Source organism: Sinocyclocheilus anshuiensis, unplaced genomic scaffold, assembly GCF_001515605.1.
Source record: "Sinocyclocheilus anshuiensis isolate Anshui unplaced genomic scaffold, SAMN03320099.WGS_v1.1 scaffold868, whole genome shotgun sequence".
In the NCBI taxonomy this organism is placed as follows: domain Eukaryota; kingdom Metazoa; phylum Chordata; class Actinopteri; order Cypriniformes; family Cyprinidae; genus Sinocyclocheilus; species Sinocyclocheilus anshuiensis.
The window spans coordinates 785,316-797,977 of record NW_015552624.1 but is presented as its reverse complement, the minus strand read 5'-3'; the positions used below and the strand labels follow the sequence as shown (position 1 = coordinate 797,977).

Here is a 12,662-nt window from a genome sequence, read left to right as displayed (position 1 = left end):
TTTTCTAGGCCGATATGGCTAGGAACTATACTCTCATTCCGGCGTAATAATCAAGGAACTTTGCTGCCGTACCATGGGTGCAGCAGGCGCAATGATATTACGCAGCGCCTGAAAATGGTCCCTAGCTAGGTAACTTCCAACGTGACTGGCACTAAGTTTGTGTAGTTGCATATATATATTTCATATATTTCCATATCGGCCTAGAAATCGCAACTTTTCATTTTCCGTCGGTCTTAGTACACGATGTAACTACAGAAGAGTCAGGTTTTAAATAGGAAAAATATAGAAACTCTTTGGTCATTTTTGAGTGAGATGCTAACGGTCTAATCAGATTCAATGATCTATGCTAAGCTACAGCTAAAAGTGCTACCGCCAGACCCGGAGATCGGCTGAATGGATTCGAAAACGGTAAAACTCAACTGTTTAACTCTAGGGGAGTTGGAAAATGAGCCTATTTTCAAAAATAGTGGCGTGTTCCTTTAAACTAAAATTAAAATGAAAACAGAAAAATAAAAGCAAATTAAAAAATGTTAATAAATACTAGTTACGAAATTGTTAATTAATACTAGTTTATAAATAATACTAACTTAACACTCATTGTGATCCACTAGTTGTAGATGTAAAGATTACAACAATGTATTACTCAAACTATAAGTGTCCAATTCTTTGTATGTTACCTGACAGTCAACAGATGCTTTTTGTTCAGAGCGACCGGCTTTATACTAATTGGGAGCAGTCTTGGGTTAAGAGACCTTCTCAGTCTCAGTATTCTGATTTGAATATTTCACCAGTATGTTATACGACCATCACCACCATCTATTTCAGCCTTACACCGCTAACTGTTTCCACCATGACCCACATGTGCTGTCCACTACCAAAGCAAACACTGTGCCCTTGAATGAGGCACTTAAACCCAGGCTGTTGTAGGGGAATTGTACTGTCGTGACTACTTGCTTGTAAATATTGTGACGTCTCTTATCCCTGAGAGATGCTAACAGTCTTTCTTCTCTGTTCATGAAGAATCGAGAACTTCAGATCATGAGAAAATTGGACCACTGCAATATAGTGAGGCTGCGCTATTTCTTCTATTGCAGTGGAGAGAAGGTAAAAGAACTGTGACATTTGTTGCAAAGATCTATATTATGAAGTGAAATCAGTATGTACACTACTGTTCAAAGGTTTGGGGTCATTAATTATTATTATATTTTTTGTTAAATAATTTTTATTTTTATTTATTTTTCAGCAAGGATGCTTTGAAATGATCAAAAGTGACAATAAAGGCATTAATAATTGTTCAAAAGATTTCTATTTCAAATAAATGCTGTGCTTTTGAACTGTCTATTCATCAAAGAATCTTGAAAAAAGAATCCTGGTTCCCATAAAAATAAATAGCATTTTTAAAATGTATAAATAGAAAACGTTTATTTTAAATTGTAATAATATTTCAGATTTTTTGGGGGTTTTTACAGTATTTCTTTTATCAAATAATTGCAGCCTTGTTGAGCATAAGAGACTTCTTTCAAAAACAACTTTTGAACAGTCATGTATGTCATGAGAATATCTGTTGAATTAGGTTCAGATTGTTATAGTTAAAACAATAATGGTGACTCTTTCCATTCTGATAGCCTGTTCTATGGACAGAAGTATGTGCTTGTTGAATGTATGGGCATTAATAATAAGTTGGTCCCGCTATAACAGCTTCCACACTTCTGGGAAGTATTTTGGTTGAATGTTGAAATAGGGATACAAGGATTTTCCTTCATAGTTCTGGTCACGTAGTGTATTTTTGGCAGGTTATTGTTTGTCATAATGTACAGAGGCTAATGTGTCTTTTTTCCACAGAAGGATGAGGTTTACCTCAATCTGGTCCTGGACTACGTGCCTGAGACCGTCTACAGGGTGGCACGACAATTCAGCAAAGCTAAAACCATTATTCCTATCTTTTTTGTGAAGGTAAAGTTGACTGAACAAACATACTTAAATTCTTGACATTTCGACAAGGCAACACAAATCAAAACTTACCATTTTTATTCTCTATAAATTTTTTGGGTCTTATTATGCACAATGCTGTTGATGAACTATATTTACAATATGTGGATAGATATGCAAACACAAGCAGCTTCCAGTTAGGCTAATATTACTACAGTTAGAAATATATTAGTTGGCAGAAGAATTAATCTGATCATGATTAATACATTTAACTTTTTGTCTACTTTTTTATTATATTTCTTTTATTATGCCACTGTGGGGAAATCACTGACACACAGCCTCTCAAGTCTTATTGCTTTAATAATAACTTTTCACACCTCTGAGAAAACATTTCTTTTTGCTGACATAACCAAAGCCATATGGACAGGAAATAAATATTAGATAAAAATATTACAGCCTATGTTTCACAATCCAGTCAAGTCATGATGGATAAAATAAAGTCCCACGTAGACTTGTGCCGGTATTCGGTAATGCGATATGTCACGGTAATGAATATGCACGATATTGTTATCGTGGGCTCTTCTAAATACCGTGAATAATTATATATTACAAGTTATTCAGAATTTTGAATGCATTTTAAGAATACTTTTCCCATCAACTGGTCAAAATGCACAACACCGCTGTATGCTGCGTGAAAGACGCTGCACACTCTGATGTAAATAAGCACAGACGAGAAGCACATGGCGGAACATGTGAGAGACGCTCTGGATGAAAGCAGATGGCGCTAAACTGCAGAAATAATAATAATAATAATAATAACCCCGGAAACCCTGTAAACAAAGCAGCTGCTCTACTTTCTGTTTCTGAATCGTGTTTAAATTATTTAAACAGCCATTCAGATTTGTGTATTTGTTGTGATGTTCATCACAGTGCCAAATACTTAAATATTTAGACTTAATAGGCTATTTATTTTCAAACTTTTTTTACATTTTAATCTGGACTACAACATGCCCTAGATATTGTTTGAAAGTGTTTTGATTCTTTATTGTTCGGTCACACTTTACATTAGGGCTTCATTAGTTAACATTAGTTAATTCATTAGTTAACATAAACTGCCAATGAAAAATTCTTCTGAACATTAATTAATCTTAGGTATTCCAATATTTAATAACATGTTGTTAAAATTGAAAGTTGCAACTGTGTTATTTAATGAGCTAACATGAACTAAGACTTAATAACTAATAATTAATAACTTCTGTAGCAAATGTAGCTATTGCTCATTGTGAATGTTAATGCATTAACTAAGGTTAACTAATGAGGTCTTATTGTAAAGGGATACCTATTGGCCTTTATAGTTCTTTTGCACTTTAATCTGTGTAAAACTTTTAGCTTTATACATTTTTCTGTATTGCTTTATTGCATTTAAATGTTCAGTTATTTTTGTTATAAGAAAAAAGTTATTAAACCTGTTATACTGTATTATGACAGCACTTTTTTAAAACTAAATTTCAATACCGTGATAATACCGCATACCGTGATAAAAGCATTAGCAATTAATCGCAACATGAAAATTTGATACCGGCATATCCCTAGTCCCACGGCCCACCGTACATTATTTCCTGCTTAATATTCTGATTCACTTTGAAATGAGTCACATCGTTAGAATTTGTTTATTTATGTATATTATTACTTTCTTTTAGATGTATATTTTAATTATCTTGCCAGAATGGGTTAATGTGAATATTACTGAATTACTGAATAATGATATGTATAATGTACATATTAATGAATAATAAATTAATTTCATTAATCAGTCTTTATTAATATAAAAATGGAAGCTGATTAAGATATTGCCTTTTTTTTAATATAAAGATATTTATGCTTGTCTTCTTGTTTTCTCTTAGGTGTATGTGTATCAGCTTTTCCGCAGTTTGGCCTACATCCATTCCCAGGGCGTGTGTCACAGAGACATCAAACCACAGAACCTTCTGGTGGACCCAGAAACAGCTGTTCTCAAGCTCTGTGACTTTGGCAGGTCAGTGCTGTTTGAGAGAGAGCGAGCGGGTGGATCTGATGGCTTCTCAAATGTGTCCTCCTGCCCGCCAGTGAACATTATGTTCAGTTTTAATGGGTGTTACACTATAATAGTCATTATATTTTGAGAGTGCACCTCTTTGTAAGTGTGGGCCTTAGTTGGTGTGTAGATTTGATGTGTATTGGTGATGCATTAACTCGCCCTGCCTCCGGTCTTTGTAAGTCATGTTTGTTTTTGATAGTGCATTGTTAAATATGTTAGCAAATGCCATTGTTCTTGTCCACGGTTCATTTACAAAAGCAGTATGTATCCAGATATTGATGGTGTCGATCAGATTGTCTCTTTGATGTGAACCTTTGTCCTCCAGGCCAAACTCTGGCTGCTTTTTTTCCGATGGATTCCCATTAAAAACAGTCTTTTTTCAGAGCCGTTTTTATGAGAACCACTTGAACCGTAGGATGATAGGCAGACATGTTGAACACTGTAATCCAGACCACATTTGTTTCATTTATTGCAATTTCAAGTATTTAATTTGTGATTGTGTAAGGCACTTGATGGCATTCAGGCCGTTAGGTTTTCTTTTGAGGGAACATGAACACTGCTTTTTATGTCTGTAAAAAGTGGACAATTTGGCAACTCAAAAGCTTGAAAATAGTTATTTGGCTGAGTGGAGAGATGCTCATCAGAATGGAATAATCGCTCTGTTTGAAAGTGAAACAGCTGTATTGAATTTGGGAGCTGTTTTCCCTGCAGTTCTGTCATTCAGACACGTTTTAGTCCATTCATTTTTACTCGCTTTGTTTTTAAAAATTCCAAAACATTCAATACAGAAACTTTTGAACTATAGTGGTGAAATACTCTCTTTTGTACTGGGATGGAGGGAGATTTTATGGTGTTGAGCTTTATGAAGTGATTGTTTTATTGAGGAAGTATAAATCTGTCATTTTTTTCATACCGACTGTCTGATTAAAGTTTTTCTTGTAATTCAAATCTGTCTCTCTCAGTGCCAAGCAGCTGGTGAGGGGTGAGCCCAACGTCTCTTATATCTGCTCACGATACTATCGCGCCCCTGAGCTCATCTTTGGTGCGACAGACTACACCTCTAACATTGACATCTGGTCGGCTGGATGTGTGTTGGCCGAACTGCTTCTGGGGCAGCCCATCTTCCCTGGAGACAGTGGTGTGGACCAGCTAGTGGAGATCATAAAGGTAAAACTAACCCTTTACTTTTAAGCTGTATTTTTAGATTCAGTTCCACACTGTTAGGCAAGATGATTTATAATGGCATCAAAGGCTTAATTTAATTTAATTTCTTCAGTAATCAGCATCAAACTTGTATTGAGCCTTTAGGCTACTGTTCAAAAGTTTGAGGTCAGCAAGATTTAAAAAAAAATTAATGCTGTTCTTTCTACTTACTAATACATCCTAAAAATAATTGCATCACAGGCTCCACAAAAATATAAAGCAGCACAAATGTTTTCAACATTGATAATAAGATGTGTTTCTTGAGCAACAAATCAGCATATTAGAATGATTTTCAGCTTGAAAATTCAGCTTTTTTATTTGATAAAAACATCGTTAGAATTTGTTTATTTATGTATATTATTACTTTCTTTTAGATGTATATTTTAATTATCTTGCCAGAATGGGTTAATGTGAATATTACTGAATTACTGAATAATGATATGTATAATGTACATATTAATGAATAATAAATTAATTTCATTAATCAGTCTTTATTAATATAAAAATGGAAGCTGATTAAGATATTGTCTTTTCTTTAATATAAAGATATTTATGCTTGTCTTCTTGTTTTCTCTTAGGTGTATAATATAAAGCAGCACAAATGTTTTCAACATTGATAATAAGATGTGTTTCTTGAGCAACAAATCAGCATATTAGAATGATTTTCAGCTTGAAAATTCAGCTTTGCATTACAAGAATAAATTACATTTTAAAATATATTAAAATAGAAAACAGTTATTTTAAATTGTAATAATATTTTACAATATTACTGTTTATTTTTTGTTGTATTTTTTATCAAATAAATGCAGCCTTGGTGAGCATAAGAGACTTCTTTCAAAAACAAAAAATCCTTGAATGCTAGTGTTTTTTTGTTTTTTTTTATCAGTCGTAATGTTTCAATTTCAGTGCTCCATTTAACAGGGTTCCCACGCTTCTTGAAAGTACTTGAAAGTACTTGAATATCAGACACATGGATTCAAGGCCTGGAAAGTACTTGACAACAAATATAGGTCCTTGAAAGTGCTTGAATTAAATTTGAAATACATTTTATTTAGTAGAATGGTGCTATTTCAAAAAATTGTCCTATATGCGCTGTCCAAGACAAAATGAAACAGCGCTAATGATTGGGGGTGGAGATGGGGTAGCGCGAGAAAAAAACGTAGCATGTGAGCTGATGCGCAGCCCTGCGTGAGAAGCAGTGCATTTGCGACTGAAAACTACTGCTTGCGACTATGAAAAAATATTTAGGAGCACCAATGCGACTGACCCGATCAGCATATTTGTGTTTGCGCTCAGGGGAGCTTCAAAGGTTTCTAACTTACTTACAACGTGTTTTTGCAGCATTGAGTAATGTATCACAGACATGCTAATATAGTAATATACATACTAATAGTAATATATCAACAGACATCTGTTGATTCCTTGAACACAACGTAAATCAGAATACACTCACTGCTCAAACATCTAAGTTTTGTTCAGTGCTGAGTTCTGCAAACTCACGAATCCTCTCGTTATAACAAACAAAGTGTAGACGGTGTAAATAAGAGATTCATTGTGCAGCCAGTTTGATGCAAGAATATATATTTTTATCAATATTTGAGAAATTGTATTTGAATATTACCAGTGTGAACTCCATTGACTTCAATGGATTTAATTAAATTCTTTTGAACACGACTTCTCAAAATGGTCTAAATTTATGAAAACTACACATTCAAAACCTCATTACTCTGAAATTTTTTATGTAAATGTTAAGTGTAAGTGAAATGTTAAGAACTGTAAGAGGTCTTTCATGATGCTACGTATGCTGGGGTGTGAATTTGATAGGTGCTTGATATAAAATAAATGGTGCTTTAAAAAGTCCTTGAAAGTCTTTGTTTTTTTTTTTTTTACTTTAACCCATTATTCTTTACGGTCGTTTCTGTCTGTGTTTAGGTACTTGGAACACCCACAAGAGAACAGATCCGTGAAATGAACCCGAACTACACAGAGTTCAAATTCCCACAGATCAAAGCACATCCATGGACCAAGGTAAAATCCCTCACAAATATCTGACTCCCATCTACAGCCAAAGCCAGGCGGTATCGGTTAGCAGTGTTACAAAACTGGCTTATAAATATTCTCAAGTAACGACTTTTGACAGTCTGCAAGTTTACTGCTTGTTCTGTCCAAGAGACCAAAAGAAACCATCTGACCGACATGAAAGGTAACAGATTGAATATCTTACAAAGGTTTTATACTTAAGTTTACCAAATTCAGCAATTACCTTTTATTTATCTTTTCACTGTCTATATTCTGTAGTTTATAAATCAGTGTAGTCTAAAGTTTAGTACAAGCAATGGGTGAAATGGGTGACTTGTCAAACTTCCAAAAAGGGCAAATCATGGAAGTTTGTTTTGCAGGAGCAACTTAAACCTTAAAAGCCCAATTGTTTGGTGTTTTAAGAACAACAGGCTTTATGATTATTATGACTATATACACAAAACATGGCAAGACGTCATCAGAGAAGAAGAATAGTGACAAAAACTGAAAGTGAATGATAGGGACGATCAAACACTAAGAAGGATTGTGTCCAGACAACACAAATTCCCTGCAGTAAAGTGACAGCATTATGTCATTCCTCCACAGGTGTTTAAACCAAGAACTCCGCCTGAGGCAATCGCCCTGTGCTCTCGGCTGTTAGAGTACACGCCAGTGACACGGCTATCTCCGCTCCAGGCTTGCGCTCATGCCTTCTTTGACGAGCTGCGCCAACCTGGCACCCGTCTGCCCAGCGGTCGAGAGCTGCCTCCGCTTTTCAACTTCACCACGACAGGTGAGTCACAGGAGCCTTTCATGCGTATCCTTTGCGACAAACTTCTCACTGATTGCATCCAGATGTCATCTCAACAAAACCGATTTCTGTAGGATTAGTGTCAGTTTTAGCCTGATGTTATTCCGTCTCAGAACAAGGATATTTATTAAAACTACTCTGCAGGAACAGCTTGTTCAGAGCTGAAGCAGTCACACAGTAAGATAAAACTACCCACATTTATGTTTCACATCCACGCCTGCCATGATGAATGACAGTATACAAAGCAGTCCGTAGAGGTTAGCCAATTATTTACATACACTACCATTCATAAGTTTGGGGTCTAAAAGTGACAGTAAAGACATTTGTAATGTTACAAAAAGATTTCCGTTTCAAATAAATGCTATTCTTTTGAACTTTTTATTTGTAAAATCCTGAAAAATATCATGGTTTGTACAAAAAATATTAAGCAGCACAACTGTTTTCAATATTCATACTAATAAAAAATGTCTCTTGAGCAGCAAATCAGCATATTAGAATGCTTTCTGAAGGATCACGTGACACTGAAGACGGAAGTAATGGTGCTGAAAATTCAGCTTTGCATCATGGGAATTCATTACATTTTAATATATATTCAAATTAAGTTCAAAAATAAAGTTATAATTGTAATTGTAATATTTCACAATATTACTGTTGGGTGACCCCAAACTTTTAAAGGTGGTGTATTTAAAAGATAAGTCATCTGTCATTAAATACTCACTGACCATCATGTTTGTGTGCCTGATGACATACATGATGCTCTTTTGTACAGCACAAGAATAATGATTTCAATTTCAATTTTCAAAAGACTTCAGAGGGAGTCCTTTGGGATACTTTATAATAATTTTGATACTTTTACATCCTTTTTGAAGCTTGAAAGCTTAACTCCCCATGGAAATTAATTGCGCGGCCAGTACAAATCTCTTTTTGTGATCTGCAGAAGAAATAAAATAATACAAATTTGGAAAGGCATGAGTGTGCATAAATTATGACAGAATTTTCATTTATGGATGAACCATTCCTTTAATTCTGAGGGTTAGAGAGAGAGGGCAGCAAATGGTCATGTAATACTAAATTACAACTATGTTTGATGCTAGAACCCTTGACTGACATAATTGAACTTCAGGGAAGAAAATGAAATACTACAGAAGCGATTGAGAGGAGACTAGCAGCAGTTTGCTCAGACCCTCCCAAAAAATTGTTTTTATTTTCTTTTTTATTGCTTGTTGATGCAGTGCTTGCCCATTTTATTTATTTTATTTTTACCATTCAACCCAGAGATAGCTTGTGTGAAACGTTTCTGCTCTTAAAATTTCTACTTAGTTCTACTTGGAGGTCTGTCAACAGAGTGTGCTTCTCTTTATTTCAGAGCTGATGATTCAGCCACAGCTCAATTCCACTCTCATTCCACCTCATGCCCGCGCACAGACCGTAGCTTCATCCAATGGTAATGCTGTGATCCTTCTCACTGATGCTCTGGGAGTGGATTGGGTTAAGACAACATTAAATCAAAGCTCACCTTATTAACTTAATGTTAATAAAGCCTTCCTGTTTTTTATAGTGCATAATTATTCAGTGCGTTTATTCTAATGAGGAAAATGCTTCCTTTCATTATCTTTCATAGACAATAACTTTCCCTGCTTCTGAAATTACTTTTCTGATGTGGTAACGCCCTACCTGGGTATTAATTTAACTGCTGTTAAACTACCATTCTTTTAAAGATTTTCTTTTTTTATTTTCTTTTTTGGAAAAAAAGTCTCTGATGCTCACCAAGGCTGCATTAATGTAGCCCAAAATACATTAAAAACTGCAATATATTAATATATTATTACAATTTAAAATAACAGTTTTCTATTTTAATGTATTTTAAAATGTAATTTATTCCTGCAGTGCACAACTGAATTTTCAGCATCATTACTCCAGTCTTCAGTTTCACATGACCTTTCAGAAATCATTCTAATATGCTGATTTGCTGCTCAAAAAAAAACAAAACGTTTTATTGTTATAAAGTGTGGTGCTTAATATTTTTTGGAACTGTGATACATTTTTTTTTTTTCAGGATTCTCTGATGAATAGAAAGTTCAAATGAACAGCATTTATTTGAGATAGTACTCTTTGTAACATTATAAATGTTTTTACTGTCACTTTTGATCAATTTAATGCATCCTTGCTGAAAACAATTTATTTAAAAAAAAAAAAAAAAAAGTACTGCCCTCAAACTTTTAAAGACAGTAACATATGCAACATATTTTGTGTTTATGCCTTGTGTTTGCATTTTTCAATGTCTTCTTTTTATTTGGTCCTCTCTCTCTCTTCTCTGCCAGATGGCTCTGACGGTTCTGTACAGCCCGGATCTACTCTGACCAACAGCACCTGAGGCTGAGAAAAAACAAGCTTACACACCACAGCATCTGAGCCACCTCAGCGCACATCTCTCCCTCTGACAAACACACACTCAGTCTTACACGCTCTTTACCTCATACACGGCTTCTCCTCCCTATAGCTCTAATTTACACATTTACCGACTGATTCAGGTGTCATGCGTTGCAGAATTACCAGTTACTGCACAGCGGTCCGGGAAACCCGATGTTTGCTGACTGTTGAACAAACTTGCAGTCTACTGAGAAACATACTGGACACACACACACGCTGCCATGCAACAAACAACAGCAAAAAGTTACACTGCTAATATTTGCTTCAGTTAATAGTGGTAGTCAATCTCGAGAGTGCTCCGAATTGCTGCCTACGCCCGTAGTAAAGCTCACGCACACCCATAATGCAACACCACGCGTGTTTTGGAGGTCAATTATGATTGGTTCAGTGGCTAGGGGCGGGTCCTCTGTCTAATTTTTATCTTAATTTATTTAAATCAAAGTTATCAGTGGATGTTTTCCCTTGATTTGTTTAGGAGTAACACTCTCATCCCTCTCAATATCCCTATCTGAGGTAAAATACATTTAGCAGGGAACAAGCAGTCACGGTAAATGGTGTATCTTGTTGTAAATGTCAAGGAAAAGATGCGAGACTAAATGTGGTGGTTTTATACTGTTATTGTATTTTAAAAAACGAGAATAATATCTTGCTTTTACCTTCCAGTAAATATATTTATTATTTTAAGATGATGAATTGAATGGACTTTTGAGAAAGCATCTGCGGTTGTTTCCCTGTGGAGCAAATGCACAGTGAAGAAAAGCTAGTTGGGAAAAGGTTTAATGCTCTTGTTGACCATAAGGAAAGGAAAGAAAGAGGTATGCAAGATAATAGCCTATTAATATTGTTGTACTGAACTGAAGTGACTTTATATTCCCAGGCATTTAATTATCATTAACTGTTAATGATGCTCTGGGTCTAGGCTTAATTTATGCTTGTGAGATTACAAAGTCTTTATTCGTTCAGAGTCATTTTTAGATGACGTCAGGTCTGAAGACTGAACCATGCGTCATAATTCAGTGTTTCAGTACGCTTTCTTTCAGTTTTAGCATTTCAGTCTATGCCATTTTTACAGTAAATTAAGCTACTTCTAAGGATTTGTGGTAGAACAGTTCTAGAATGTGTTTGTGAATCTGCACACGAGTTGAAAATTGTAACGTCAAATGTTCTGTCAACTGTCCAAAATGACTGATGTCTTTAGTTTTTCTTGAGAACATATCTGTTAGCCTCTCAATAAACCCTCTACTGAGCAGTGGCGGTTCGTGGGTTTTAAAATAGAGGAGGCACACTAATTGTATTGGTCTGGGATCCCTGCCGATTATTATTATTATATTATCTGCTTAACCACTTTAAAATGGCTTTTTGGTTGCTTTTAGTCAGAAAACGTAAAGAAAACGACATACATACAAGATAATATAATTTCACTTACCTGGCCTATCACTTGAAGCAAACATCCATCCCTTCCTTAAAGTCTGTGTTAAAAGAGAGCTGGCTGTTGCGCCATTTAATTAAGCGACTGCTGTAGCCTATATCCAGCTTAGGCTGTTTTCCCTAAATTTGTAAATATACTGTTTGAATGACAGCTTGGTAAATCTGTTGGCAATCAAATATTCAATATCGCTACTTATCATAACTACTAGGTACATTATCAGCGCAGCGGCAGACGTTCAAACTAATATCACGTAACATACGTCTCTGTGATGATTGGTTGATATCAGAAGGGAGGCTAGCCTCCCTTGCGAGGGTTCTTTTCTCAACACTCCTCAGCGCTGAAAGTGAACACTCGATGGTGATTGGCTAATTTTTTTTTACCAACGGAGGCACGAGAGTTCAGCGCTCGCTCGGCCTCCCCCTCCCCTTCTCTAACATTAGCGGTTGTAATTACATCAGCAGATTCGGCACATTTGCGATAGAAAAGCGGCGCTTTCACGTTATGATATTACAACTGTGAAATTACAAATAAAAAAATACACATTCTGAGACATGAACTGAAATGAATTGTGAATTTTATTAACATTAAATCGTCCTCCTCCCATTTTCACCTCAAAATTATGGGGAAGCTGTGCCTCCCCTGACGAGCCGCCACTGCTACTGAGGCCCTCGAGGGCCCTTCTTCCAACCTTCTGTGACGCTCATGCTATTCTCCTGTTCTTTTTCATTAGTCTTTTCATGTTGTTCAGTGGGCGTGGTTTCACC

The 12,662-nt window shown here is 35.6% G+C and overlaps 1 pseudogene; it reads left to right on the top strand.

The window, feature by feature from the left end:
• The window catches only part of LOC107666340 (glycogen synthase kinase-3 beta-like), a 15,208-nt pseudogene extending 3,630 nt beyond the window's left edge, over positions 1 to 11,578 (top strand).
• The last annotated feature ends 1,084 nt before the right edge of the window (positions 11,579 to 12,662 follow it).